The sequence below is a fragment of the Ceratotherium simum genome, chromosome 17 (genome assembly GCF_057802395.1).
Source record: "Ceratotherium simum simum isolate JZ-2026a chromosome 17, ASM5780239v1, whole genome shotgun sequence".
Taxonomy (NCBI): domain Eukaryota; kingdom Metazoa; phylum Chordata; class Mammalia; order Perissodactyla; family Rhinocerotidae; genus Ceratotherium; species Ceratotherium simum.
This window is the reverse complement of record NC_141916.1, coordinates 38,578,255-38,603,028: the sequence shown is the minus strand read 5'-3', so window position 1 is coordinate 38,603,028 and position 24,774 is coordinate 38,578,255. Positions and strand designations below refer to the sequence as shown.

At 37.9% G+C, this 24,774-nt stretch overlaps 1 long non-coding RNA gene across 2 annotated transcripts in view; it reads left to right on the top strand.

The window, feature by feature from the left end:
- LOC147914777 (uncharacterized) overlaps positions 1–24,774 on the top strand; it is a 140,121-nt gene that overhangs the window by 48,889 nt on the left and 66,458 nt on the right. The window contains exon 3 of one of the 2 annotated variants that reach the window (XR_015554893.1): positions 1,661–1,772. The exons of the other annotated variant lie outside the window; for it this stretch is intronic. This is a non-coding gene — a long non-coding RNA (uncharacterized LOC147914777). Of the gene's footprint in view, positions 1–1,660; positions 1,773–24,774 lie in introns of those variants that run through there. 2 annotated transcript variants of the gene reach the window in all.

Here is a 24,774-nt window from a genome sequence, read left to right as displayed (position 1 = left end):
CCATGTAATGGAATAGTACTCTGTCTATAAAAAAGGAATAAATGACTTATAAATATAGCAATATGATAACTCAAAGACATAGGCTGAGTGAAAGAAGCTAGACACAAAAGAGTATATACTATGACTTCATTCATACAAAGCTTTAGAACAGGCAAAACTAAGCTATGATGAAAAAAAAAAACAAGAAAAATAATTGCCTCTGGGGTGACTGAGATACCCCTGTGGTAGGGGCATAAAGGAACTTTCTAGGTGATGGAAATGTTATTTATCTTGACAGTGGTGTGGGTTATACAGCTGCATTCATTTGTCAAGCTCATCTTATTGAACACTTAAGATTTATGCATTTTTCTGAAGGCAAATTTTACCAAAAAATGAACCGTAAAAAATAACTCTTCATGATATATGTATATATATATATATGTATATATATATATAAAAAATAATATTATTAGCTTCCTTTATCAGGATAGAAAGTATACGCCTTGGACCACACACTCTATAAGTAGAGAAGCTATCTTTTCATATAAATAGATTATGGATGGATGGATGGATGGATGGACGGTAGATAGATGGATAGATAGGATCACTGACCCAATCACAATAGAGCATAAGCTTTGCATAACTTTTCCATTCCTGATAGCACCTATATCTCTATTCATTTACACTCCCTTAACACCCCCCCACACCTTCCCTATCCAGCATTTAACAAAGACACACATTTATAAGACGGCTCAACAAATTTAAGGGCATATTTTTGTGACAATGAATTGGGAATCAATACAACACAGTGGAAAGAGCTGTCTTTGAAATCAGATAGACCTGGTTTCCAAACCTAGTTCTGCAATTTAGTTACGTGACCTTGTTCAAGTAACTTAATCTGTCTGAGAATCTGTTTCTTTAGCCATAAACTGGGGTAATTTATGCTCCAAAGTGTTTATTCATTCATCTATTCAACAAGGAATATTGACTTCCTATTGTTTGCCCAGAACTGGCTGTACATTTTGGAAAAAACACGTATATCCAGAACATACAAAGAACTCCTAGAATTCAATAATAAAAGACAAACTACTCTGCTTAAAAATAGGCAAAAACTTGAACAGGCACCAAGGTGGAAAGTGGATAAGAGGGGCCAAGAGTAAATGCAGGAAAACTAGTTTGTAGGCTCTTTCAGTATTTTGGAGATTATTTAAGATGGTAAAATTCATGGAACTTGGCATGAATTGAAGTAAAGGTTGGGAGAGAGGAGACAAGAATGTTTCTTGCTTGCCAACTGGACAGAGGGTGGTGCCTTTCACAGAAAGAGGAAGTGTAGGTAGGGGACCAGATTTGGTAGTTTTTGAGATAAATGTAGAAAGTATGTCATGATGACTGGCCCAGAGTAGGTACTCAATAAATGGAAGCAATTGTGGAATGGAACAAAACTAATTAATTCATGTGGGATCAGATCTGTAAACTTGATTTCAGTCACTATTCTAAAAATTTTTTAAAAACAGGCATCAGTTAAGCACACAAATATGTACCCAAAGGTATGTGCACAAATTTTGTTCAGATATTGCTGCTGTAGATCTAGGAGTTAATGACCCTAATTATAATATATCTGTTTTGAGACTACTATGAGACCACTGAATTTCTCCCTCCTCTCATCTTTGCACACATACAGGTTTCAGTATCTCAAAGAAATGTGTGGTAATTTGGCTGGTAAAAGAAAACATCTTTACTAAAGAAGTTAATCAGTTGCTCAAAGAGGAAAGAGGCCAATCTTACACTGAATAAAAGAGGTATAAAACAATATATATATAATATTTATATACTATTTAATGTTTCTGTGCAAAGAGTTGCTCTAAAAACATTATAACAGGATTCATGTTAATACTACTTAGCTTAGAAACTAATTTTGTTGCTGTCGTGTAACATGAAAGAAACTTGTAGGCCTTAATAACAAAACTAGGTCTTGGAAAAGATGACTAAAGCACACTTATTTTTATTTTATGCTTTAAAACGTGAATTGAGATATTTCACTACTCTTAAACAACGATGAAATCATGGAAGGCATCGGACCAAGAGCTAGGACCCTGGGGAGGCTATTAACAATTTTGCCTTTACACTTCCTACGTGATTGTGGAAATGTGGGTTCTACTTTCCCATGAGACGCTTATTGCTGGATTTGGTACAACTGCTGCTATATCAACAGAAAGGAGTAGGCATTACAGAGGGGCCCTTTGCAGATCTGCCTTAGAAAGTTAAATGTCTATGGCGGGTATGCTAAAGGCACACTTTAAGTTAGAGGCAAATTAGATTCCTATAGGGAACGGGGGCCTCAACCAACAAATAAATAAATAATGGTCCTAAAAAACAGACAATAATTTTCATTAATAATAAAAGCATAAAAAGATACAGCTTTTATAAATAGAATGATCAGATTTGGTGAGGGAAAATCAAGTGTTATTGTAGTGTAAGTGAAACTTTAGTGGGCAGAGATGGTGAGAGAAGACACTTCATCACAAGGAATGGCATGTGCAGGAGCACAAAGATTGTCTAGGTAAGAGGTTCATGCACGTGGGGACAAAGAGAGTGAAAAGAAGAAACCAACTGCCGAGATGTGAAGAAGGTAGAATCTATAGGTTTTGGCAACTTGTACGTGGGTAGAGGGAAATGATGGCGCACAGTGATGCCATAGTGTAACCACTGAAGCCATAAGAACAAGTGAGCAGAGCAATGATGAACTAGTGGAGCCTAAGTTCAGAAAATTACTTATGTTGGAGCCTCATAGCACAGTTTATTGTCATGGTGTGAGAGTTAGTTTCAGATTATGTTTAGGAGATTGTTGCTTAATAGTGGATTTAGGGTTGACTCTTAAAAGTTTTGAGTTACATAAAAGATGTTTGATATAGAGACAAATATACTAGAATGCTGATTTACAAACAAGCCACAGAGGAATTTTAGAGTTTTGTGAGCCATGAAAACATAAACAAAACATCAGAACAACTTATTAGCTTAATGAAATGCAGCCAAATTGAGTATAGTCAGGATTCCAGAACAAATTGTAATATAAGTTCCTGGAGTCAGGGACCCTGCTTCTTCTTCGTACGCTCTGGCTTAAGTCAGTCCTGTCCATAGAGTAAAGCAAGGCAGAAAATTTTATTTTTATAAGCTATTAAACTGTGAATAGGAGGTTGAACTTAACATGGGCTGTATCCTTACCAGAAACCATTAAATCAGGGTGGGAAAGATAATTCCAGTGTTTTTCCAACAGCATAGCAATTGAGAGTAGAAGGGAAGGTTTTAGCTTGAACAGTCTCATAAGTCCCTATGGATTAGGAATTGACTCGTAGGGATGTTGCCTATAACTGTGGCAGCTGGTGAGTAATTTGTAGCCTGTAGCCACCTCATTCTAAGTATGTTTACAGCAAAGCCTTGGCTCAACTGTTTGAGTAAGAGTGGTTCTCACTGGACCTATTATCACCAGGCCACTCCATATTCATGGCATGTGACCAAGTGATGCAGATGTTTGGAGACATTTTGGGATGAAGATATGCTAAATGAGGAATTACGATTCTAAGAGTGTAATAAAGAAGGACTTTTGGGATATAACGGGGAGTTTAAGGGATCTTGGTGGATAACAAATATTTCCCATCCTAGGTGTGCCTTGACTGGAATTAGAGACTTTGAGGTGGAGATCACCTGACTGGGATTGTGTGTAGAGAAACTTTTGACACTTGTGTTAGTAATCCCTCAAGGCCTCTGTGGACATTCTAAGGGGTCAGAAAAACCATGACCTCCTATTATACACACAATTAGTAAGTTGTTCTTATAACTCCAGGCTGTCCTGTCTAGCAAGAATGACTTGGATGGGTTAATCTCTTTCCTTGAGTTTCATTTTCTTTATAAAATAAAGGAAGCAGAACAACTCCCATTTAGAATCTCAGCTCTTAGATTCACATATGCACAGTCTCATGATTTGCAAAGATGGCACAATTGTCCACCCCTACCTGTACCCGTGCCATTTTCATTGTGACTTTTCAGCTCCTCCATCAAGGGGTTGAGTCTATTTTCCCATCCTTTGAATGTGGATTGACCCTGTGACTTACTTGGGCCAATAAAATAGAGCAGAAGTAAAAATGTGTCAATTCTGAGTCTAGGCCGCAAAAGGCCTATGTGCTTTTGCTTATTTTCTTGGAACTCTTCCACTACTATGTGAACAAGTCCAGGCTAGCCGGATGGATGATAAGAGACACGTGGCCCAATCACCCCTGTAACTCCAGCTGGCAGCCAGCAAAACACCAGCTGTATGCGAGGCCATCATAGACCAGCCAGCTCCCTACTAAACTGCCAGCTAATGACAGGTGCGTGAACAAGCCAAGCTGAGATCAGCTAAACCTGGCTCAGATTAGCAGAACCACCCCTCTGACCTATAGAATTATGAGCAATAATACATGCTTATTTTTTAAAAGAGGGGTTGACAAACTATGGTTATGGGCCAGCTGCCAGTTTTTGTAAAGTTTTATTGGAACATAGCCATAGCCATTTGTTTGTGTATAGACTGTGGCTTCTTGCACACTACAATGGCAGAGTTGAGTAGTTGGAACAGAGACTCTATGGTCTACAAAGACTAAAATATTTACTATCTGGCCCTTTAAGAAAAAGTTTGATGATTCCCTGTTTTAAATCACTAAGTTTTGGGGTGATTTGTTACACAGTAATATATAACTGGTATGCCACCATATGAAGACATTGATAAATCATTTTCGTTATTTATTCTTGCTAAGTAAACCATTTCTAAAAATTTAATGGCTTAAACAACAACCAATTTATTATCTTCTACAATTTTGTGTGTTGACTGGGCTCTGCTGAGCTGTTCTTCTGCTCCATAGGATGTTGGATGTTGATGTTATCTAGGAGCAAGACTTGACTGGCATTTCTGAGCTGGCTCATTCAGGTGGCTGGCAGTTGATGCTGGATGGCATCTGGGAGATCAGTGGGGGCTGTTGACTTGGGCGCTTACTTGTGGGCTCTGCACATGGCCTGATGGCTGGGTTCTGAGAGGAAGCGTCTCAAAGGTGAGAGTTTTGAGAAACCCAAGCCAAAGCTATAAGACTTCTTGTGACTTGGCATTAGAAGCTTACTTCTGCCATATTCTATTAGTCAAAAGTGAGTCATGGAGCCAGCCCAGATTCAAGGGAAGGGACTACACAAAGGAGTAAATACTGGGAGTTCAGGTTCATAGATGGGGGGGTGAGTGGGGATATTGTTGAAGACTAGAATCTCAGCTAGAATATATAGTCTTTTCCCTCCCTTCTTCCCTCTCCTGCAGCATCTTTTTTGTCTCCATTTTATAGTATAGGAATTGTTAATCTCACCAGCATGCTTGATACATATACATACATACACATGTGTGTATATATGTCTTAAGTATATTTCATAATATATTTAAGAACTTAGCGTTCTTGGATTGGAGGCTTAGGTTGGCTTGGTTGGATAGCAGAGTGATGCTTATACATGGATCTTTTACCTTTAGAAAGGGCCACTTCACATCTGCTTTGATTAAAATGTGTGATGACTCTTTAACCTTAGTAGTTTTAAGCTTTTAATTGCATTATATCATTTTATCCATCTTTAGCAAACTGATGATTTAGATTGGAAGGTAACCAAAAATGAAACATATGAAGTAACGTAACAACTTTCCATGATACTTCACTCTCCCTTTGGCAGCCGTTGCCCCCCCATACACCTGTGGGCTCGGCACTGCCCACTCCACAAAAAGTTTGCAAGAAGTCAGAGTGCAGGTTGTCCAGGTGCTACAATACTGCTCACTTTGGGGATTCTTCTCTCAGTGATCATTTCAATTCCAGTGGGAATTTCAATTCCAGTACTATGCATTTTGAGCTCTTGGTTCATTTTGTCTTGACTGGTGGGTTCAGTTGCTTTGAACCACAAAACCCTTTATCTGCTTTATATTCCTCATTTTCAGAACACTAGCTTGCTCTCTAGCAGTTTTGAGATCTTTAACTTTCAAAGTGGCTATCTCCAGCCCATATCATGTCTTTTCTCTTTCAAATTCCATGGCAACCATGCCTATCTGGACACCCTCAACACACACACACACACGCAGACCTGTAGAGTAAAAACAAGGCAGGAAGATACAAAATTTTTTTCTCTTCATTTTATGCTAGAAGTTAAATTGGGTGGGTTTCAAATGAGGCATAAACTCCTTTCTTTTGCTCACTCCTTCCCTGTGGATTTAGAAGAAATGTTATATTAAATCCTTTCCCCAAACATTCTCTTTTTTCTATTCGTGACATTCACATGTTAAAATAAAAATCCTGCACTTAATTCTGCTTTTTCTATAAATATTTCCAAAATTCACAACTTTCTTACATGATTTTGTCGAGTATTTCCACCTACTCACCACCCTCTTTCACCCTAATCTCTTGCAATCTATCCCTTAGTGTTGCTGGTTTCTGCTAGGTTACTCTGATTCCCTGAAGCAAATCTAGTGACCCATGCTAGCATTTGATCCATTCAAATGCTCTTGCTCCTTGACTCCCGGACATTCAGCTGTTTCTTATTCTCTGTATTCAGGCTTGTCTCTTCTCCCTCTTACCTACTTGTCTTACCCCTGCTAGCCCACACAGTGATCAGATAGTGGCAGGTAAGAGATCATACCTACCCCATCTGGGGCATGTCTTATAGGTGTATGGTGGGTCATGTGGAAGAGGTAACCCCTCACCTATGTTTTCCTGCATAAACACAGAAGACAAAGACCAGAATCACGTCCAGGAGAGATAGATTCTATGCCACAGAACAAAGCCAAGAGAGAAAATTTAAAGCCTAGTGTTTGATCTAACAGGATTAGATCAAATACAAGAAGGGGATTAATAAATAAGAAAGCATGACAACAGAGAGTGAGAGACAAGGCAAACAAAATGTGTCCTGTAGCAATTCTGTTAATGGAGTGTGGACCGTAATGCCAGCTTTTTCATTTGGTCATGATGGGTTCATTTAAGTTGCTGGAGTGAAACTCACCTGCCATTGCCTAGGAGTGTTCCTCCTATGCTGCAGTATTCTTGTATATTCTGCTTTGTCATTTCTTCTTCTGTTCTTTGTTTCTGGATGCCTTCTGAAAGTCAGTCATGGTTCTAGACTCTGTACTCATACTCACTACTTTAAGTCCCTTAACCACTGTTTTGTAAAATTTATTTTTATGGAGTTGCAACTTAAATACTGTAAAATGCACAAATCCAAAATATACAGCTTAATTTTTTAAAAAATTTTTTGGTTTTTTGCATATATACCCATATCGAAGTAGAGAAAACTATCACATCAGAAGGCTCCGTCATGTCCCTTCTGAGGAAATAGTACCCTGAAGATTAATTTTGCCAATTTTTAAAATTTACAGCTTTTAAAAGATATCATTGATAGACAATAAATGGAATATTTCAAAGCGTACAATTTGATAAGTTTTGACATATATACATCTGTGAAAACAGCAATCAAGATAATAAGCATATCCATCATATCATATCAAGTTTCCTTATGCCTCTTTGCAATCCCTCCCTCCCATGCTTCCTTACCCTCCGATCTCCCAGCAACCGTTAATTGCACTTTCCTGAATGTTATATAAATGGAATCATACAGTGTGTAATTTTTGGCCTTGCTTCTTTCATTTATTGTAATTATTTTGTGATCTATCTACATTTCTACAGCATGTATCAATACTTTATTTCTGTTTTATTGCTGAGTAGGCTTCCAGTGTATGGATAGACCACAATTTTTGTTTTTAATCCATTTACCCATTGATGGATATTAGAGTTGTTTTCAGTTTTTGGCTATTGCAAATAAAGTTGCATTGAACATAATACATGCTTTTTATTTCTCTTGGGTAAATATTAAGCAGAATGTCATGATCATATGGTGTTTATGTTTAACTTTTTTAAGAAACTACTAAACTGTTTTCCCAAGTGTTTATACTGTTCCATTTCCACTAGCAGTATACGAAAATTCCAGTTTCTCCACATCCTTATCGACACTTAGCATGGTCAGTCTTTTTAATTTTAGCCGTTCTCATAGGTGTGAAGTGGTATCTCATTCTGGTTTTATTTGTTTTGCTTTTCCTTATGAACAATGATGTTGAGCATCGTTTCATGTGATTACTTGTCATCCATATGTCTTCTCTGGTCAAAGGTCTGTTTAGATCCTTTGCCATTTTTTTTTATTGAGTTGTTTGTTTTCTTATTGTGTTTTGCGAGTTCTTTATGTATTCTGGATACAAGTACTTCATCAGATATGTGATCTGCAAATATTTTCTTCCAATCCGTACCTTGTCTTTTTTTCTCTTAACAGTGTCTGTTGAAGAACAGAATCTTTTATGGATTGTGCTTTTGGTGTCATATCTAAGAAATATTTGCCTAATCCAAGATTTAAAGATTTTCTTCTAGAAGTTTTATAGTTTTCAACTTTACATTTAGGTCTATGACTTATTTTGAGTTAATTTTAATATGGTATGAGGTATGGATCCAAGTTTTGTTTTGTTTTCATGTGTACACCCAATTGTTCTAGCACTATTTGTTGAAAGACTGGTTTTACTTATTTTGAACATCATATAAATGGAATCATGGAGTATGTTTTTACTTTATCTGGTTACTTTTGCTCAGAAACATCGGCCAATCCTCTTCTTTTTGTTGAGGAAGACTGGCCCTGAGCTACCATCTGTGCCCATCTTCCTCCACTTTATGTGGGATGCTGTCACAGCATGGCCTGACAAGCGGTGTGTCGGTGCATGCCTGGGATCTGAACCTGGGCCGCCAGCAGCAGAGTGCGCGCACTTAACCAGTACGCCACGGGGCCAGCCCCAATAATATTGTTTTTAAAATTTTTATTTTCCAATTTTTGTTAGAAGCACAAAGACATACATTAATTCTGAGCATTGACATTTAATATAGTAATCTTGCTAAACTGATTTACTAATTTTAAAATTTTCTATGTAGAGTCTTTTTGTTTAGTCTACATGCAGAATTACTTGTGATTAATGACAGTTTTCTTTCTTCTTTCCAATCTTTATGTCTTCTATTTCTTTTCCTTGCACAGAATAGGATCTCATACAATGTTGAATAGAAGTGATGATAGTAAACTCCCTTGTATTCTATGTTTTTTTAATCCCACTACCAATTACATTTAAGCTGTAATCTCTAGATTGTTCTCCCTCCTAACTTGTTCTTTAAGTAGAAATCCCCTGCTGCAGGCGGTATCCCAAATTTCTTCCCCAAACTCACATAGTCATCTGGGCTGTGGGCATCTCCTTTGGCTTATAGTGAATGATGTTGATTATATGTTCTATAGTTCTGATTACAAGATGTTATGAGTAACTAAGTAATTTCCTGTCTCTTACACTAGGCAAAATTTCTGGAGTGTAGGGATTATGCCTGTTATCTCTTTATTCCTGATATCAAGAACAGTGCCTGGTTCATAAGAGATATTTGATAAATGTTTGCTGAATGAAAGAATGATGCTCCAGTCCTGACCTTTCACCAGTCTTCCATGTCTATTTATTTGCTAGATGTTTTCATTTAGCTGTACTTCCAGTGGGACACTTATGCCCTGAACTCAATGAAATAAACATTCTCTCTTTTCTGTGTTCCTCTCCCAATGACTCAACTGTCCAATTAATTCTCCAGGACATTTATCTGGTAGTTAATTTTTACTACTTTCTTTTTTTTAAATCCCATTTGGCTTCACATATCAAGTTAGTTCTTATATCCTATTAATTCTTTCTTGCTGGGTTTTTTGGATTTGAGCCTTATTTTTCATTTCCATAGTCATCATCCTAGTCCAGAGTTTTATAATTTCATTCCTTGACTATCTCTGGTTGTGTTATTTGTTTCTAATCACTCTATTCTGCAGCCTACCCACCACATAGCTAACCAAACAGCCTTCCTTAGACATTACTTTAATCATGCATTTCCCCCAAGAAGCAAAGTGGATTCCCTTTATCTATGCTAATGGCATTCCAGTCCTCATTTATTACATACCATGTGCATACAAACCCCATTTATCTCCAGCATAGTCACCTGGTCCACCTCACAAAATTCATTGTCCTCGCAATGTCCACTTCTTTGTCATTGCTTTTATAGTCCCATGGAATGACTTCTCTTCTCTTTCATGAAGCTATGCCTATAACTTCAAGACCTCACTCCAGATTTACCTCTTTCAAAAAGATCTCAATGAATTGGATCATCCTAAATGAAGTATTCCCTTTATTTTACATCCTCCTAATATTTTTATTCTATAAATATTACTCTAAAGACCAATTATCAAGGAAGCACAATTTGGTGGTTCAGAAATGATATTTCAACACAAAGGTTTTTATGTTAACATGTGCTTTTTAGCGCAATTACAAATGTTTTCCCAATAAAGAGTTAATGGATTTAGGCTATCTTGTGAGGAATGCAAGAATTGCAACATTCAGAGGTGTGAAGGATGTGTTGTGCATAAGCAAAGTATTCTCATTCTTTTGAATTATAAACAGATTCATTTACTGTTTTCAGGCATTAGCTGGATATAGTCATAAATCATGGCATATGAACTCAGGCAAGAAAGTGTGTGATATATGATTTATCAAGATTATGGGATTTGTGAAGACTAAAAGTGGCCTAGGTGTTATCTAACACACTTTGTTTAACACACAACTGAGGGAAATAGAGTACTAGGAAAATTGTGCTTTATCCAAGATCTCTAATAGCATAATTGTGATTATAACCTAGGTCTCCTCATGTGAAGTCTAGTGTTTTTTTTTTTTATATTACCTAAGGTCACCTGTGTTGTTTTTCAACTGCCACCTAGGGGTCCAGCTGCACTGTAAGCTCCCAGAGGTCCGAAGTCACGCCTTTGTTTTGTTTTCCTTTTCTCCAGAGCTGTTCTCTCTGCAGCAGGACTCAGTTTCTGCATTTACTAGACATCATTTCCCTTGAGATGTACTGTCTACCTGGAAGATGCTCAATAATGTTTTTTTCAGAATCAGAATAGAGAGGAGACATTCTCCCCTAAATTAATTTTTGGGCATTTATTTTAAGAATATAGGGTTCAAGATTTGTGAATGATCAAGAACTCCTAAAATCTGTCTTAGCTGTGAGTTAAGAAGATGGATTTCCTAAGCAGCCTCACCTACTACTTTTCTTTATTTCCTAAATAATTCTTTATTTTTTAATCCCTTTCAGGATCTGGTTAGAACTGAAAAAATCAATAGGAGAAGCTCAAGATCATCATATGAAGTCTATTACCTCTGAAACACAAGTTTCAGCATCCTTGCTTACCGTCAGGATGCTGATGTAGGACAAGCCACAGCTCCCCGTGTTTCCACAGGGACGTCTCTAACATAGCTGTTCTTGCCATTGCCAACCAAGCCAGGTGTTGGCCTAGAATGGTTTCTCTATCAGGGCATTGGTAGAAAAGCCAGGATATTAAACTCTCGACCTCCAGTAGGAGCCAACAAATCTCAGATACAGATTTCAATCAAGAAACGACCATTTTCCTCAAAAGTTAGGCAGGTTATTGCTCAGCTCATCAGGTTAGAAACTCACCATTAAGTTACTACCCAGAGGGCACATTATTCCTTTTATATTTTTTATCTCTAGATCAGAGTTCCCCAAACTGGAGGAATGCGAAATTAAGCCAGCTATTTACAAGAGAGGAGACTCTTGCTTATTTATATATAGGGGCCCAAGTAAATAGCCTGATTAAAAGCTGACAGGCAGTTAAAAGTATGATCCACTGAATGGTGTGGGGCAGGCCTTGAACTTAAATGTGAAGTCTTATGATATCCATTTGAATTAAGATAGAAAGGATATTTTCATGCAACGGTATTCTTGAAATGTTATGGGTGAGCTCAGAAAGTCCATTCATCATGGGAGTTTGAACACTGTTAATTTGTTTTAAGCAACTTCTATTATATCACTGAAATCCTATTACGTAACAGCAGCACTTGAGTCATCTGTTTACTTAGTTACTTCATTCAGTTATGGGTACTATAATGTTCAAACTTTATAGTCTTTCCCATTTCTCTTTTACTCAAAGAAAACCAACAAAACAGGAATTGTTCCCATAGTTTTCCTTTGTAAGGAAAGTCCCATCTGAGTAACATTATTCCAGCCACTGCAATTCAGTTTTTCTCTTTAACGAGAACACTGAAGTGGTCTTTTTTCCCCTTGAATGTGCATATTCCTGATGGAGCTTAAAAACTTCCATAAATCAATAAAGTAATTGCTACATAATGACCTATTGTTAGTGTTCGTGCCCAGAATAATGTCACAAGGGGGTAATGGAGCTACTGAATCAAAAAATGGCAGCTGTTTCCAATTTATTTGAGAGTCAGTTGGACAGAAAATTAAATAAACACATAGACAAGAAGGACAAGGGCAAGTCCTTGTATTATTCTTATGATAGTTTTAATTCAATTGCAGAAGTCAGCAGGCAGCTGATATTGTGGCCCAGAGTTTCATTAATTGCCTGTCTCGCATGTCAGTGAGACAGCACATGCTCACTTCATCATTTTCAGCTTTTGTTATTTGCATTTTAAAATACACACACCAGTGAAGCATGGATCAAACATTTCTTGTGTGTGCATGGTTTTTTTTTTTTTTTTTTTTTTGCGTTAGTGCAGCCCTCCAACTCTCAGAAATGTATGATTGGGAGAAGTGGCTTTATCCTCTACCTGTGAGGATGGGGTCTCTCTCCTCCCTCAGGGCTGGCAGCCAAGAATTTTTAAAAATTACTGTCTCCTCCTTGGGGGAAGGCCTCAAGTCTTGTATTTGTTGTGGAGCCTGAAGAAAAAAGCGTCACCCGGTTTGCAGGGCTCCTCTCTGCTGTGACTGGGAGCTTTGATGTGCCCTTTTGATGTTCCTGCCTTGAGGCGGCTAGAGAGTATTATCAAAAGTAGCCTTAACAGTCCGGGTTGGAGTTGGGGGTGCAGCACCGATGCATGATGGACTTCACATCCCTAATGTAAACACTTGCACTGAGGTGGGTTGCCATAGTGCAGATGCGATTTCCAAGGTACCGCCAACCCATCCTACAACTATGGAGCTTTAATTTGCAGGATGTCCTATTGGCAGTGCCCTATTATCAGACAATTGAATAGTGTGGTAACCACTATTATTTTTTTTAAATCATGGAATCTAATTATAACTAGAAAATGACTTCAATTCATCATCCAAAGGGATTGCAGTTTTCTCCTAAGAACCATACAGTTCAATTTTACAAAGATTCTCTTAAGGCCAAAGGACTTTTGGAAGGTAAACAGACCCCTTTAATTTTAGAGAGGAGAAAACAGAAATCTGATGTGCCGGTTAAAGATTCTTAGTATAAGCTGATTTTGATTAGAGTGTAACTAACTGAAGAAGAAAGGAATTTTTCTAGAAAGATGTCCTGGGGCTCCCAGAGGCTTGAAGGCCAGCTTTCCAACCAGGCTTTGTAAGAGTCAGAAGTGAGGGAGCTCCAGAAGGCCAAGAAGCAGAAGGACAGTGTGGGATGGGAATGGAGGGTTCAGAGAGATATTAAACCATTAAAAAAGTAAATATACTAATTTAGAGAGTGATAAGTACCATGAAGAACAATGAAGTGAGGTAAGGGAGATAAGGAGCATCAGTATTGGGAGTCTTTGATATAATGGGTCAAAAAAGGCGCCCCTAATAAAACGTTAAGAGCAGATACCTGCTGTAATGAGAGAATATGCCAAGCAGGTTGACAGCAGGGGGAAGAAAGAGTGCTCCAGTTCAAGGAAATACAAAGGACAAAGGTCTTGCTTCAAGACGCACTTTCTGTGTTAGTGAGGAGGCCAGTATGGCTGTAGAAGAACAAGAGAGAAGGGTAGTTGAAATGAGGCCAGAAAGTTGGGTGGGGTGGAAAGGAGCAGACCATATAGGGACTTGTAGGCCATTTAAGAGCTTTGGATTATACTGTAATTACACTAATGGTTCCCAGGGATAAGTAGAGACTATGACAAGCATGACGAAATGCTGATGCTGGGAGGTTGGCAAGACCCAGTTATGAGTTAGGCAAACCAGCTCGCAGTGATGGAAATGCATGCCTCAACAAGAAGCACAAATGATTACATATTATGAGACCTTTGGGAATACTCATGGATACTCAGAATTGTGAATGGTAAATCTCCACATGCAAGGATCTTCTGCATTTAAAATTTCTACTTTTGGAGGATGTTAATGGAAAGTTAGTCTCCAAAAGAGCTCTGTTCACCTTCACATATGTTGTTTCTGTGTGACTTCAATATTAGATTCCTAAAAGCAAATTTCACATCTTGAAAACTCACCTTCATGGTAGTTCTTTTGTGAGGAATTAATAACTTTCACCAGCACTAAATATTCAGCCTATTGAAAATATGTAGATTTGGTGCCTGTTTAGAGACTTTTTGAATGGTCTTCAGGAGAAAAGTTTAAGCTCTGTGTATATGAACCAATTAAAAACATGTTGAATTTCAATTCAGTTTTATTTTTATTTCTTTCAAAATGCCATCGAGGGGCCAGCCCGGTGGCCTAATGGTTGAGTCCAGCGCACTCCGCTTCGGCGGCCCAGGTTCGTGGGTTGGGATCCCGGGCACGGACATACACTGCTCATCAAGCCATGCTGTGGCAGAGACCCACATACAAAGTGGAGGAAGATTGGCTCAGATGTTAGCTCAGGGCTAATCTTCCTCAAAAAAAAAAAAGAGGAAGATTGGAAACAAATGTTAGCTCAGAGCAAATCTTCCTCATCAGAACAAACAAAAAATGCCATTGAATGGTAACCTAAGGCACCTCTAAAACAAAACAATGAGTAAATCATGTGTTTTAGTAATTGCAGGGAAAAGCAGATCATTTTACTCCATTCCTAGAAGGTAAGGAGTTTATATATATATTATATATATATTATATATATATATATAATATATATATAATATCTGCCCCAAATTGGGCAGATATAATAGACAGAGATGGAAGTAGCTGTGATGAAGGAGCCTTCAAACAAAGAGTTGGGGCATTGGGAAGCAAAAGACTCTGACTTCCTTTTCTTTTCCTTCTGTCTTCCTCGTGAAGAGCCGAGCGCCTCTAGCAGGGAGCTGGGAGGAAAGGCATGGCCATTATTATCACAGCGAGAAAGCCAGACAGGTAAACAAACACTTTCTCCTTAGTCAGTTCAGAAGCTTTCAGGGACCAGATTATTTCTAAAGAGGCATCTGCTTTTGAGAATTGAGGACAAGTTACTGGGAGGTTTCTGACATGACATTAAGATTCAGATTGCATTAAATCAATAAGATAAGCAGATAGCCACTTAGGCAAGTGAATGAGAGGGTTCTTTTTAATTTAGTCTTTTCTTCATATATTTGTCTTTGCTTTTGTTGTCGTAGAGTTGTTGTAAGCATAAGTTATGCTTGCTTTAATAAAAAATTTAATTAGCCTAATTTGGAATAGTGGTTTAAAAATGTGTATTTTAGAATAAAATATATGTGAGTTGAAATCTCAGCTCACCCATTATAAAAGTTACGACCTTAGTGATTTAACCTCTGTTAGTTTTTGGCTCGTCATCTGTAAAATAGAGAATGTAGTGGTGCCTACCTAATTTTAAATGCCTAAAAAATCTTGGTCATTATTATTACTATATTAAGAATAATTTGGATAGATGTGGATTTCAATGACCTATAATAGTACAGTGGTGAATCTACACGATTGGTGGCAGTTTCTATAACCTGCTGCGACAGTGATTAAGAGATGAACTGTTTCCTTAAATGGTGAAATGGAACAATTTCTGGTCACAGATAATTACTGTGAGAATCTATAATGTACAATATAGGGGAGGGCTTTCTCACTAGGAAAATTGCCTGGGAGTTCTGAGGGAGCCTCCCAGTCCTGCATCATTCTCACCATGGATGTTTCTAGTGGGTCAGCCTTGGCCAGAGGCTTGGGTGTGGATTGGTGATAATGGCAATTCCATAACAGTGGACACATGGAAAGGATTGATAAATTCTTAGTGACCGTTTATTTGTCAGACTAGCCTATAATCTTGAGCTTTCCAGCTTACAACCATCTGGTTTTCTTACTAACTAAAACAGATCCCCAAATGCCTCTCATTTTGTGATTTCTCACTCTATAAAAAATGGAATTTTGCAACATTATTTGTAAGAAAATATGTAATATGTTTTTATTTTATTTTTTCATATTTTATTCACTTAATAGAAATGAAACACATATGCAGAAGGACCTAACTTGTTTTCTTTCATACCAGGGCCTTTAGAGGATTACATTTTAATTATACTATTACAGTCGCAATACACATATCACAATGTATTTTGCAGCCTATCTTTTGGATATAGTTTTAGCAACTGCCACTGTTAGAGATTTCAATTACATGTCCGCGGAATCATGTGGATGCCTTTATTACAGTATATTTTTTAAATAAGAAAAAACGACTAGACTAATGAAATAGTAATAAAGAGGAAATAATGGGGGGTGTAAAATTGCATATAATCACCAAGTTTTCATTTGATATTGCTACTAAAAATAACTTTCTAACTAATTTTTCTTCCAGATACACATAATACTTGTACATGGGTGGTTTATTTTTCTTCTGTTTTTTCAGTATCCCAGCAATATAGCATCAAAGCATAACATGAATTGCTTTGGTGATGTTAAAAAAAAAGTAACATTTGCATCTAAGTAACCCTGTTGTCTTTCCATCTGAGCTCCTCTTTTAAAGCTCTTTGGTTTTGTATGAGATTTGCTCGTAAGTCAGGTTTTATGAATCAGGAAAATTCTGTATGGTCTTGCTAAAGCAGCATGTGCTGCTAATTTCTTTTTACACTGCCACTCTCCGAGACACGTGCACACACTTGTGGGTATAAGCACATACCCTATTAGCTTTTTATACTTAATAGGGCCCTTGGCATTTTTGAGTCTTAGACTAATTTGTTTTACTCTGCCTCCCTTCTGCTGTAGTCAGGAAAGCGAGTTGCCTTCAAGTTAAAGTGCCCTGTGATCATCCTGCATGAAGGGCACTGCGAGAGTCCTATCATCTGATTGATTAGATACTCTCCTCCCTGATCTGTTCTCCTAGCCACTGGAATTTAAAGAGGAATGGGACTCGATTTGCCATACACTAGATATTTTGATTGTGCCTTTACCCTCCCCAGCTCATAGATCGTATGTTCTTCATACAGATATTTAAAACCAAGGAGGAAGTAATTCATTCATAAAGGGAGTCTTGTCAAGGTGGTCTGTTGTATATTGTTGCATGATCACATAACCAAACATTAAGACCCTATCTAAATTAATGCCTACCTCAAGATTCTTACATCAATGCTAAAGAAAGATGGTGCTACTACATCAATTTCCTTGGAACTTGAGATATGACTAGACTGTGCTTTTCTCAACAGAATGTGAATTGGGGTCATGTTTTGATGACAAGAGTCAATAGTGCTTAGTAATCTCCCTACCCATCGTAAGCTATTTAGAAACTCTACCTCAGTTCTCTATGTCACCTTTAATGGTTTGAAAGAGATGGTTTATTGCCTAGCATAAGAAAAAGTCATGATTTAATCACCAAAATAAATTAACAATAGAGCTAAAATAGTACTGGATGTGCCTACATTTCTGTCAATGTTTAGCTTATTGAATTGTGCTTGGTAAAAAATTCAGTATACAAGAGGATTATAACATGTGAATACCATTGTGTGTATATTAAGGTTTTATTTTTAAAGCACTTATGATTCATTGTTTTACATATTTATAACATATTTTAATAATATAATTCAGATCATGTGAATATAAGTTTGTAATAGCTCATAACATATTTATTATTGGGATTCAATATTATATTACTAAACTTTAGCTTAAGAAAATGTACGTTTTTTCACCTGTACATAATTTTGTTATCATTTTTATGAAGAAATATGCTTTATCAGCTTAATAATACTGTGCTTTCAAATTCATAACTAAACACTGAAAACCTCTTTTGCACACCAAGGCCATTTTTACAATTTGAAAGTAATGTATGTGCATGGTTTAGCTATGAGAATCCCAGATTGAAGCTTATTAATTCATTTTTGAAAGCACTTGAGTTTCTGTCATTACAATATTCTTTTAAAAACCACCACTGACTTTCATCGTTCTTTGCCTGAGCTTCACATTCCACATTTTTGGCTGTGAGGTTTTCCATTCTGTTTTTCTCTTTCCCCCCTTTTTTCTATCCAGGAATAATTTTCTATGCCCCACTTCTTCAAGTAAAAGATGAGATTATACATCAATTATAACAACCAATTCATTTCTTCCTTATCTGTCTAAGGCACAAATTAGGCATTCCATGTAAACATGGCACTCTATTAGATATTATAAAACATATATTTAAATAAAGGAATTATTAATTTCAAGGGCTTTAATATGTAAATATCACCCTTCCTTCCAAGCAATTTTTCAGAACCTACAGCTCTCAAATAACCTGTACTTGGCATTGTAACAAGGTAGGGCCCTTCTTGATTATCTCCTCTCCCTTCTAAACTGATTTAGACACTTTCTAAAGAGTAAAACAACAAGGGAATGAAGACGTATCTATCTCTGAGTCTTTACCATTCCTTAAAGAACCGCTGATATGACATATTGCTGTTCTCTGCTACAAAAGAGTTAAACTTTCTTGTACTAAGGTTTAGTTGATTTCTCACCTTTTCAGGTTGATCTTCGCTGTCCAGACTAGCTTTGTCATGATTTCTGGGCTACAGAGAGGGAACCAGAGATAAAGCCAGTGAAATTACTTGTGGGAGCATGGCTAACTATTGAGATCAGTCCTCCCGGAATGCCAGTTCCTAAGTGGAGTTACCATTCATCTAGAATCTAGACTCAGCTTTGCAGGTCCAGGAATGCAAAATTATTTGAACACCCACAGATTACGAGACCCTGAGGAACTGAGGAGGAACTGAGCCACATAAATTAACTTTCACAAAGTTAATATTAAACCAAAATAAAAATGTCTAGATTTATTTAACCTTCTAGGAAGACATTATAGAATAATAATCTTTTTTAAAAACAAGAGTTTAAATCTCAACATGCATTCACAAGCAGACTTCAGAACTCCTAACTGCTCTGATTGTGGTGTTCCCCTCTTTAAAATGGATATGTAGACATGCATTGCTTAACGATGGGGATACGTTCTGACAAATGTGTTGTTAAACGATTTTGTAATCGTGCAAACATCACAGAGTGTACTCGTGTGCTTTGTACACAAACCTAGATGGTATAGCCTACTACAAACCTAGGCTGTATGGTACTAATCTTTTGGGACCACCATCGTATACATGGTCCGTCATTGACCGAGACGTCATTTGGCACTTGACTGTAAGTAAATTTAATAGTACCTGCCCTGTAGGGTTGTGTGAGGGTAGTACATTTTATATATATATAACACATATATATAATTCCAGATAGTTAAGTAATCAATTAAAAGAATTTACTGAGCTTTTATACTATTTGTCAGATTGTATTTCAGGAGATAGAGATACAACTGTGTACAAGACAGAAAATGGCCTTACTTTTCCAGATCATATGATATAGAGAGGGAGATGGAAAATAAGCAATTAAATAAATAAACAAGGAGATTTCAGATTGTGATAAATATTGCACAGACAACAGAACATGGTGATGTGATAAGAAAGACTCAGGTAGGACAAAGACGACCTCAGACTGTGTGGTCAGGAAAGATCTCTTGGAGGAAGTGGCATTGGTGGTGAGATCTAAATGATATAGAGAAGTTGGACACATGAGCATCTGGGGACAGACTGCTACCAGGAGAAAGGACAGCAAGTGCAAAGTCCAGAAGTCAGGCATGAGCTAGGTGTGTTTGCAAACAGGAAAGGCCAGTGTGCAAACAGGAGTCCAGTGAGTAAGGGGGAGAATAATGCAAGATAAAGTCTTGGAATTTCACCTGGGCTAGCGGCCAAAATCTTGGGTTTACATTCTGACTGCAATGCCAAGGCAGTGAAGAGTTAAAGAGGGAAGAGATGTTATCTGTTAAAGATCTCAGGAGAGAACTGGAGGGATGCAGCAGGGAAGTAGGGATCAATTTTGAGGCCAATTCAGTAGTCCAGATGACTTGGACTAGAGTACTGTTTGAGTTGAGGGAAGTGAACAGATTAAGGATATGCTTTGGAATTGGGTTAACAGACTGCACCTGTGCAAGACAGGGAGGGAAATCAAGGCTGTGCTTTAGTTTACAACTTGATCACTTGGACAAATGAAGATGCTGTTTGCTGAAATGAAGCAGATTGGGGCATGAAAAGTGTGTTATCAGTTATATTCCCTTTGAGATACACATTACCCATCTAAGTGGAAATGACAAATAGACAGTTGGATCTATAAATCTTTAACTCAGGACTCAAGATGTACTATCAAGTGTCACCTGAACATAGATGGTATTTAAAACCATGGGTCTGAATGAGATCACTTACAAAGAATAAGTAGATATAGAAAAAAAGAGGACAAACTACCAAGCCTCAGGGAATCCTGATATTTATAGATTAAGCAGTAAAGAAGTTGGCAAAGGAAAAGGAAATGAAACAGCCGGTGAGATGGAAAGAAACCTGGAGAGGGATGTGTCAGAAAAGGGAACGCCTCAAGAGGGAGGAATGGAATCCTGCTGAGAATCCATGTCAGGTTAGGACAAATAGTTGATTTGGCAAGATTGAGCTCACTGGTGACTGGAACTAGAGAACTGTCATTGGAGTAGTGGGGATAGAAGTCTACTTGGAATTATTTTTCTCATTTCTAAAATATTTCTGCTTAAAGAACCAGGATTGATCAACTAAATGTTAAGAGCCCTTTTCCCCTAAAAACAGGGAAATTCTTAATATCAAATTATACATTTTATTTGTCATCAGAGGCAGTGTTCATTCATGCCAAAGGTGTTATATAATTGTCATGCAGGCCGTGGCTTTCTTTACTTTAACATTTTAGTCATGTCTTTCTGACATGGTCACCTTGATGCCTTATGGGTGATACCCGGAACCTTGACAATTGGAAATGGGGAATCCTGTGTTCTGATCAGCAATATATTGACGATGAGTTACTTCTGCAGATGGCAAAGCTCTTCTGTTTTATGTTGATTCTTATTTGCCTCAATTTCAGATGGTGACATTTGCTGAATTTATTCCTAAATTCTGATGAGCTCTCTATTTGTAGCATATAGCCTGATTACAATGAAAATAAAGAATTCTTGACTTTTGGAGGCTCTATTTTGGACAGAAAAGACATTGAGCGTTTTTTGAAACTTGCTTGGGATCACCTCTACTCCTGTCACCTTTCTCTCATGCTGTCTTTATATAGGAAACAACGACCATAAGTTACCCCCCTCTCTGCAGCCCACATGTTCCTCGAAGCTGTTCCAGTGAGCTATGTGTTCTTTCTCTGCCAAGTTTTCTGTCCCTTCCCGTGCTCCTCACATACTTCCTTTCTTCAGGATGTTTTTTTAAGACTTAGAGGAAACAATAAATACTAGGTGCTGTGAAGTAAGTCTCTGGCCTTTGACGAAGATAACTTCAGGTTAAATTCTCCAGAAATAGTGACTGTCTTTTCTTTTACAAAGGATCTTCAAAGAACATTCACTTTTTTAATTGACCAATTTGTGCTTCTAACTAATGCATGCATTAAATCTAAAATATAAGCAGTTATCAGAAATGCAGATTTAAATATTTCTTATATACTAAATTTTCAACTTCTGCCAATTTCTCATAAAAGGAAGGAAGGAAGCAAGGAAGATGACAGGTTTAGATGTTACAGAAAAGAATCTTTAGAAATCTCATACTGTAATAATTTATTTTAGTCTTAACTCACTAATATTTTTGATAATGCATACACATTTTTACTCAAAGTCATACAAATTTTAAAAATTTACTCTGTAATAGTGTATAGGAGACAGTAAAAATATTTAAAGCAAGCAACCCACATTTATGCTTAGAACATAAATTTTGGACAGCATTCTATATGCTATATACAATTATGGTAGATTCAATTAAAGCCATTTTGCAGAAATCCAGTGGTGAAATATAATTGTTATGAATATGAAAACTAATTCATCCAGTTTAGGTGTTTTTTGTGTGTGTGTGTGAGGAAGGTCAGCCCTGAGCTAACATCCATGCCAATCCTCCTCTTTTTGCTGAGGAAGACCGGCTCTGAGCTAACATCTATTGCCAATCCTCCTCCTTTTTTTTTTTTTTCCCTTTTTCTCCCCAAAGCCACAGTAGATAGTTGTATGTCATAGTTGCACATCCTTCTAGTTGCTGTATGTGGGACACCACCTCAGCATGGCTGGACAAGCGGTGCGTTGGTGTGCGCTGGGGATCCGAACCCGGGCCGCCAGTAGTGGAGCGTGTGCACTTAACCGCTAAGCCATGGGACCGGCCCCCAATTTAGGTGTTTTTAATGTTTATTTTAAACTAGAGAGGTGGGAGGGATATGACTTAAGTTACCCCACATTGGAAGCCCCTGGAGGGTGGGGTCCGTTTCTATCTACATCACTCCATACGTCCCCTGACATAACAACATACGTATATAAACTCTTAATAAATTCATAAGAGCAGCGATGCTGTGTAAGTAGTAGACTGAGTCAAAAGTCTTGCTCCTCCAAAGTCTTGCTCAACATCAGAGTTGTTTACCTTCCCTCAACATCAGAGTTGCAATGCCTCACCCACTGTGGAGGCCCCATAAATACATTCTGAATTAATTAAATAGAGAATGTGTTTAAGGAAGCCTTTTGCAGTATTCTATAGGTCATAGGGTATCTTTTATGCTTAGTTAAATTGGATAACCCTTTAACTTTGCACGTGTTTTTATACTATTATGTCACACAGCGAGGTGGCAATTTCTTGCCCAATGCTCTAAAAGGCCAGACATTAGGAACTCAGCCGCTCAGAACCTGAGGCTGTGAACTTGGCTGGGTCTATTAATACTTTTGTCCTGTTTCCTCATTGATTAAATGAGGTTAAGAATTCTTTCCACATAGATGCTACAAAGCAAATAAAATCCCCAGTAGAGCAGAGATGAATAGGGCCTGTAGGGTTGTTTCTAGACTTACAAGTGACCTCAAGCTCTCCTTCATGCCTGGAAGATTTGTCTCAACTTTAGGTTAAATTCTCTTATGAGTTGGTGACAACTGGCCCACAGTGTCAAGAAACTTAGTTTTGCTGGATTTCAGAGCAGACCTCTGATTCCTGGTGGAAAACAGAAACCTCATTTCTGTTTTTACCAAGTTCTCCTCTCTTTAAAATTTATTGTCACTGAGAAATAGTGTAACCTAGTGGTTAAGATTTCAGTCTCTGGACTCAGACTCACATCTCTGTCATTTTTCTGGATGTTTGGCCTTTGACAAGTCTCCAAACCTCTTTGAGCCTCATCCTTGAAATGAGGGGAAAATTCTATCTGCTATAAATGCTTGCTCTCAGGATTAAATGAGATAATGCATGTAAGCACTTAGTGTGATTCCTGGCACATAAGCAATACTCAATAAATATTAGCTGTTGGCATTATTGTACATTTACTTGATGATATAAAATATGCTTTTTAGCTATTTTAGCTGCAATATTTAAATAGAAAAATAATCAATAAGGTTTTTTCTTTGATACTATCCAGTTCTCGGAGACTTTTAGCAAGGTTTACCATGGGGAATCTCCGGGCCATGGCGTTGAGTGTGGGAAGGTGGTGAGCTTTCTATATAAAGAAAAGAAATGGTGATACATGCATAGCAGCAACTGCCCAACCACAGTTCTTTCTTATCCTACAGTCACTGATAAAAGTGTGGCAATATAGTTTGGGAAGATGCTATGGGAAGCGAAGTATAAGAGCTCGTAAGAAGTATGTGATCTAGCTTAAGGATAAAATGGAGACGAAATGCAGAGTCACAGACAAGGTTCAAAGTGAAAGAGTCTGAATGGCGTGTGGAGGCCCAGAATCAGGGGCAGAACAAGACTGAAATGGGGCAGTGTGATCTAAACATGTCATTGAATAAGCTTGAGTATATAGAGGGCAAGCAGGTCAAAAAATTTTTTAATCCTACTCCCCTTTCAGATCCCACGCTCTGGATTATTTTTTTTCCCCACCTTTTGTCAAAACCTTGGGCACCTCCAGTAGCTTTTCTGTCTGCTTTTAGTCATAAAATCCCATTTCAGTAATTAAAAATTTCCATCCAGTGGACACTTCCATCTTTTATCCAACTTAAATGTTCTTCCTTCCACCGTTCTTGCCTGTCTCAGGCAAGGAAAACTGCAGTAGGCGACATGGTGGGTTTTTTTCCTTCTTTTTTTTCCATTCTCTCCCCTACCACTTGCTAGTTGCTATTTGATCCCACCAAAACTTGCAATGAAAGAGAGGTGAAGAGAGATCTCACTAGATGGGTAGAGTTGTAACCTGGCTGTGTAATCTGAATGCAGGTAAACTGGTTCATTCCCTTCATCCCTCCAGACTCGCTCTGGTACGAGATATCTCTCTTAGAGCTCTCCTCTCTGATGGTGGTTTGTGGTTTTTCCCTCTGCTTGCTAGCTTCCCAGGGACCACCCTAGGCTGGAGTCACTCATCCCCTTCAGAGAGACTTCTAGGAAGAGTGCCTTTCAAGACAGCACAGTCTGGTCTCCTCCCATACAGTCTACATCTGGTCCATGGGAGATTAGCCCCCTTGCCCTGCCTTAAGTGGCAAAGCAGCCAATTCTCCCTGCAGCCCTCCCTCCGTTTGATTTGCCATCAAGGAGGGACAGCTTCATAG